Genomic DNA, 7232 nt, shown 5'->3' on the forward strand with positions numbered 1-7232 from the left:
CAGGAAAACGTAGTTATATGAAAAACGTGTTGTATGTGCGCCTGAAAGTAGGCAATGTTTAGTATGTGAACTACTTCGAAAAATATATATTTACACAACATACTTAGTAAAAGTTACAAAGCAATTGCAAAATTTAAGCTCAAAATATCTTCGAAAAAAAAGTAAACATAAATATTTGAGCTCTTAATATCCTATATCTTCGGAAAGGCATTTAAAATTTCACAATTGCATTCATTTCTATTCATATATTGGAAAACATTTATTAAATTTAATTTTATCTTCCTTTTTTATGCTGAATAACGTTAAAATGTGTTTATTATTATTAGTGTTTCATTTCATAATTTAATTTAAGCACCAGCAGCTGAATCGCGGATAAATATTTTTGTAATATGCTGAAGTAAAGGCCACTCAAATTGAATGAAATGCCTATACGAGGTGGTGTGAAAATTAAATTTGCAGGAAAAGTCTTCTGAAACCTTTCAGCTAAAAACTTTCCCGTTCAATATTTTTGGACCGGACTTTTCTTCCTGAAACGTTACAAATTTATGATAAAGTGACTAATTAGGAGGTTGACTGAATGGGACTTCTACTGTGTCCGTAGTTAGGAGCTCAAAGACGCTTGCAACTTAGGTAGAGAGTCATAACGGAATAACATTCCATTTCCACTGCTCTCAGTTTATATCTCCCTCACTCTAACTGTTTCTCAAATGTTATACATATATAGTATGTTAAATGACTTAGATCGAGGTATAGGGTGGGCCATCTAACGTCTTAAATTTTAATTATCTATATTTCGACATTGGAAACGTCAAATAACATTCGGAAAGTGACAGATATTCAGTAAAAGGTCTAAAATTTACAAAATGGGTCGCTATTCATTGTTCTACAGTTCGCAGATTGGGCAGAAGATCGTTTGACCGAGGATGGTCAATTTGACCGAAAAATACGAATTTTACCGAAGCAGAATTGTCGCATTTGGGGCACAGAAACCCCGCACGTAATCGTCGAGAAGCCAATGCACCCAGCACTAATCACTGTATGGTGCTGATTTTTGTCTGGTGAAGAAAATGAAGAAGGAACTGTAACCATCAATGGTGAGCGATATCGCGCAATGTTAACCGAATTTTTCTTGAAGCAAATTGAAGAGGAAGACTTGGACAACATTTGGTTCCAGCAGGAAGGCGCTACGTGTCATACAGCTAACGCTACACTCAATCTTTTACGCCCTATTTTCGAAAATTAAATTTGTATATGGCCCACCTTATATAATGAATATACATGCAAAGCGTACATATTTATAATTGACCTATCAGTGAATCAGTAGAAAGCAATAAGAATCTTTGAGTAGCTCTTGAATGCACCATCTTCACACTGCTATCGAAAGAAAGCCTGAAAGTTCATAAACGCTGAATATCTGTCAAAATCAAATTACAGTTTCTATCCTTTATATGTGTTGGCTACAAGGAAGTAACCATACTATATGGGAAACACATGAAATCAATTCTGTGCGGAGTCTAAAAAGTCCTCAGTTCAAGCAGCGTCAACAATATCAATAGAAGCAGTGCGTGCCGAATAGTTTGAGGATTTGTGTAAAAGAAAAAAGATCATCGTTTCTGATAAAGGTTTGTACAATATTCAGTTAATATACACGTTATTAAATACAATTAATTTTATTGAAAAATGTATTAACATTGTGCCTTTGTAACAGCCTGAACTTGTAACAGAACTTATGGCAGAACCAAGTATACGCTCCAGGAGAACAGTTCTAATTTAACGTGCAGTTTCAGCGAAAAGCTGAAGCTAGCTTCAATTTATAATGAGGATTTATAACTGTATTTTCAATCAAAATGGAATATCTATCTTCAAAATCCGAATAAATACAGGCTACGTAATAATATTAACCTTCAGACCAACATAATACCATCAACCAATCTTTGCAAATATTTTGTTGCCAAACTAGTTAAAACCATAAATTAAGTAAATAAATTTTTATTAGGCAATTTCCTGGTGTTACATATAATTTTCTATTCTAATTTGAAATTCAGCGTAGACGAGTAGCCAGCAGCTAGTTTGCAAGATAGCGAAATTCCTGCTAAGGCCGATTAAGTAAGCACTAATTCTGGCTACCTTGCCAATTTTGTAAAATAAATAAGGAACTACGTGGAGTCGGCTATATGTATATGCTATATGAACATTTACAACAACCATTTGGGCGTCAATATTAGCATAACTATGTACATGTATGTTCGTGTAGGAAATGTACGTGTTTAAGACCCCAATATCGGCCAGTAATTGCAGTGCACTGTGTTCATTTTACTTGCATAAACTATATATAACATTAAGTATATGTAATATTATATGTATATTTCTGCAAAATACACTAAACATACACAGCACGCTTGACCTTAAATATTATTATTTATATGTATGTCAGTGTTCAGTTTAAGTGCTTACATTCAGCAAGGTGAGTTTATATGTATGTATGCGTTTCAATTGTTTATGTTTGTTAAGCTTATTTGCGCTTACAGCACATGACCACAGAAAAACACCCAAATTCGAAAATCCAGAAAACTACACTGGTAAGATAGGCATTTCTTTTTTGCGGTTTCCTACACAGTCACATTATTGGGGAAATACTAAAATTTTCATATGCATTTAATTGTAGCAATACTCAACATATGACTCAAGCAGCTCGCGACTTCCGGTCTTTGACTAAGTATCCTCTGGGTAGCATAAGAACATCCGTTCGAAGGCGAGCTAAAGTGAGAAGGCGAAACATCCCCTGCATAGGGTTGTGCGCTGGGTTTGGGACCCGCCACGCAAAAAATACCCCGCAATGAAAAAACACCAACAGCCTCGGATGAGAGATCCCCGTGTTGATGACGACCATGGCAAATGAATTAAGGACTATGATTTGAGGGCATGAGGGCTGACATCACCGCCGTCCAAGAAAAGCGATGGACAGGACAAGGACAATTACGAGTAGATCTTTGTGACATTTGCTACAGTGGCCATATAAAGGACCGCAAGTTTGGTGTGGGATTCGTGGTGGGAGAGAGACTCCGTCGCCGAGTACCATCATTCACTCCAGAGAATGAACGTCTAGCCACAATCCGCATCAAAGCGAGAATCTTCAACATATCGCTGATTTGCGCCCACGCCCCGACGGAAGAGAAGGACGATGTGACTAAAGATGCCTTTTATGAGTGCTTGGAGCGCACGTATGAGAGAAGCCCCCGCCACGATGTCAAAATCGTCCTTGGAGACTTCAACGCTAGGGTAGGCAAAGAAGCTTTCTTCGGCACTACGGTCGGTAAATTCAGCCTCTACGAGGAAACATCGACTCGGACCACTATAATGTTGCAGCCAAAATTCGCACCCGCCTCTGCGCAGCAAAAACGCACGCCAACAAACACAAGGAAGGTTCGACGTCGAGAAGCTGCAATCACAACAGACAGCAGAATGATTTTCTACTCGGCTTGCACTCCTGCTCTCTGAGAGCACTCGTCAACAACTCGGTATAAGGGAACTGTGGGACGGCATTTCAAACTCCTTACGTACAGCTGCAACCGAAACCATTGGTTTTCGGAAAGTGCAAAAGAACAGCTGGTACGACGAGGAGTGCAGTGTCGCAGCGGAGAGAAAACAGGCTGCCTACCTCGCAATGTTACGATCGACCACAACAGGTGCCGGATGGAATAGATACCGAGAGTTGAAGAGGGAGGCGAGACCCATCTGCAGACAGAAAAAGAAAGAGGCCGAAATGAGTACGAAGAGCTTGATAAGCTGGCCGACAGGGATAATGCTCGAAAATTCTATGACAAAATTCGGCGGCTTACAGAAGGTTTCAAGACCGGAGCATTATCTTTTAGAATCTCCAAAGTTGATCTAGTCACCCATGCCCAGAGCATACTTAAATTATGGAGGGAACACTTCTCCAGCCTGATGAATGGCAGTGAACGCACAACGCCGGGAGAAGGCGAACCCGATTCCAATCGATGACGATGGAGCAGACGTTCCATTGCCCGACCATGAAGAAGTTCGAATAGCAATTGCCCGCCGGTAAAACAACAAAGCGGCAGGGGCCGATGGATTGCCGGCCGAGCTATTCAAACACGGCGGCGAAGAGCTGATAAGGTGCATGCATCAGCTTCTTTGCAAAATATGGTCGGACGAAAGTATGCCCAACGATTGGAATTTAAGTGTGCTATGCCCAATCCATAAAAAAGGAGACCCCACAATCTGCACCAACTACCGTGGGATTAGCCTCCTCAACATCGCATATAAGGTTCTGTCGAGCGTATTGTGTGAAAGATTAAAGCCCACCGTCAACAAACTGATTGGACCTTATCAGTGTGGCTTTAGACCAGGTAAATCAACAACCGATCAGATATTCACCATGCGCCAAATCTTGGAAAAGACCCGTGAAAGGAGAATCGACACACACCACCTCTTCGTCGATTTCAAAGCTGTTTTCGACAGCACGAAATGGAGCTGCCTTTATGCCGCGATGTCTGAATTCGGTATCCCCTCAAAATTAATACGGCTGTGTAAATTGACGTTGAGCAGCACCAAAAGCTCCGTCAGGATCGGGAAGGACCTCTCCGAGCCGTTCGATACCAAACGAGGTTTCAGACAAAGCGACTCCCTATCGTGCGACTTCTTCAATCTGCTGCTGGAGAAAATAATTCGAGCTGAAGAACTTAATCGAGCAGGTACAATCTTTTATAAGAGTTGCTGGCGTATGCCGATGATATTGATATCAGCGAATTAAAAGACAGCGGCTACGCTGGCTAGGTCATGTTGTCCGGATGGATGAAAACACTCCAGCTCTGAAAGTATTCGACGCAGTACCCGCCGCGGGAAGCAGAGGAAGAGGAAGACCTCCACTCCGTTGGAAGGACCAAGTGGAGAAGGTCCTGACTTAGCTTGGAATATCCAATTTGCGCCACGTAGAGAAGAGAAGAAACGACTGGCGCGCTGTTGTTGACTCGGCTATAATCGCGTAAGCGGTGTCTGCGCCAGTAAAGAAGAAGAATGACGCTATTCTATCGAAATGAAAAGTTTGTGAGCCGTAATTTGTTTTCCCGATTTTTTTTATAAATATGAAACATACATATATCGTCAGTATAAAAAAAATGTATTCAATAAATTTTCTCCTGAAAGGCTCTCACAATTTTGTTTAATTTAATTAATTTAACGAAGTGAAAAATACATATGTGATGTAAAGTCAACCCAAAAGGCTATACTCGTACGTATTTAAGATAGTGGCTATTTCAATAAATAGGCAACCCCAGAATCAGAAATAATTATATTAAGGATATTTAGCGTTAAACCACATTAGATTTAGGAAAACGCGTTAACTTAATTCCATTTCTTATATTTTGAATAATGTAAAGAGTTTAAGGGAGTTTAATTTCTTAATTATCTTAATGGTGAATAGTTTCGTGATGATATATCAATTTTTAATCAAGTCATCTCTTGCACAGACTGATGGAGGGAGAGACAGTCATTCGGCTTTCAATACTTTTCGTCATCTTCACCGTTTACATACACACACAATGAACAAAAAATAGTATCACTTTGTTCATAACTTATAAATTCTTAATTTATTTTTCAAAATCTATTTCGTCTTCCCCAAAGTAATCTCCGTTGGTTCCAACACACATATGCTAACGTATTTTGAAATCCTCTAAACAGTTGTTAAATTGAGTTTCATTCAAACGTCCTTCAATTTGAGTTTACTGAATAGCCAAGTGATAAATCATAGCATAGATGTCCCTGACAGTGATACCAACCCAGAAATAAAAAATATTTCGTCGAATGGGTTTTCGCACGAAATCTAAATTAAAAAGTATACTATTTTTTTGAACACAATGATGATCTATATATACACATCTATATTTGTTGGTTTTAGTTGAGTATAAGAATAAAATAGTTTAAAATTGAAAGATTAAGCAAGTAGTCTCATATATGTGACTGCCGTTTTTCTTATCTTTCACCGTATATTTTTCCGTCTCTGTTTCATTCTTTTATTTGCTTTAGTAATCCTTTCAGCGAATTTCGGTATGGCCATTGACTCAGCCATTTCGACAAACAGACACATACAATGTGCTTGACCACATGTGTTCGCTTGTCCTGACCTGCCCTCGCGCTGTCGGATCAGTTGACCGAATCTCGTTATACACTTGTAAATTACTACTTTGCAACACGTTGCGCCAACATATTTACTAAACTAAAACATACAAGTATGAATGTGTGGAACAGATGACGCCCACACAGGCACGCGAAAAGCCTACTGTTGTCAGCTCGTACTGAGTACGGTAAACGAGTGTGTGTAGTTGCTATTCAGTAAGCCACCCAGCCCATTTAGAAAAATCGGATTTATTTTCAGTCACACTATTATTGACTACGCAAAAATACAATCGTAATAAGTGCGGATACTGAATCATTTCGATATCATTAGATGTTTTCCATTTTATGAATTCACTGTTAATGGTCAGGTAATGAGAAAAGTTTCCATGCATCGTGATGCAATTATGTGGAAAGCTAGGTAGATTAATTATATGAAATGAGCTATGATTACAACAACATTGGAAAATTAAATTAAATAGCCAGACACTCAAGTGGCTTAGGTAAGGAAAGAGGAACCAGAGCTCTCCGAAAGACTCTGATGGGAACCCAAAACATCCGGGGGTTAACCGGAACAGTGCTGACTTTCTTTTCTAGCGTAATAAAATACCCCAAACTGAAATAGTTTACACAAGAGGCAAGTGGAACCTTCTGGGACAATTTGCATTTGAGTGGGGAGCAACACTGACAACAATTATAAGTGAGTTCTTATATAGTGTGTGTGGCTGTACAAAAACGATTTACGGCACTTTTCTCGGACCACCTGTAAACTCTAAATGTCATTTTTGGGATATATAAGTATTACGACTATCTGAAACAGAAATTCTTATTATAAATTTAATGGACAAAAAACTATTAATTGTGAATTAAATTCCTCAAATAAGAATTTTGAAAAATAATTATATCACTAGAATAATTTATGAATAAACCACTTTACCCGTAAAACCCTCTTAACTTAAGTCAAATATATTATTATAATTTGTCTGATCACTCTTATCGACAGAAGTCTCAGTGTGCTACCACGGGAATATACTAAAGAGTTATTTCTCATTAAAAGCATTTTAACTAAAGTAAAATATATTCTAGCCAGTCTAACCTTT

The sequence above is a fragment of the Bactrocera dorsalis genome, chromosome 3 (assembly GCF_023373825.1).
Source record: "Bactrocera dorsalis isolate Fly_Bdor chromosome 3, ASM2337382v1, whole genome shotgun sequence".
Classification (NCBI taxonomy): domain Eukaryota; kingdom Metazoa; phylum Arthropoda; class Insecta; order Diptera; family Tephritidae; genus Bactrocera; species Bactrocera dorsalis.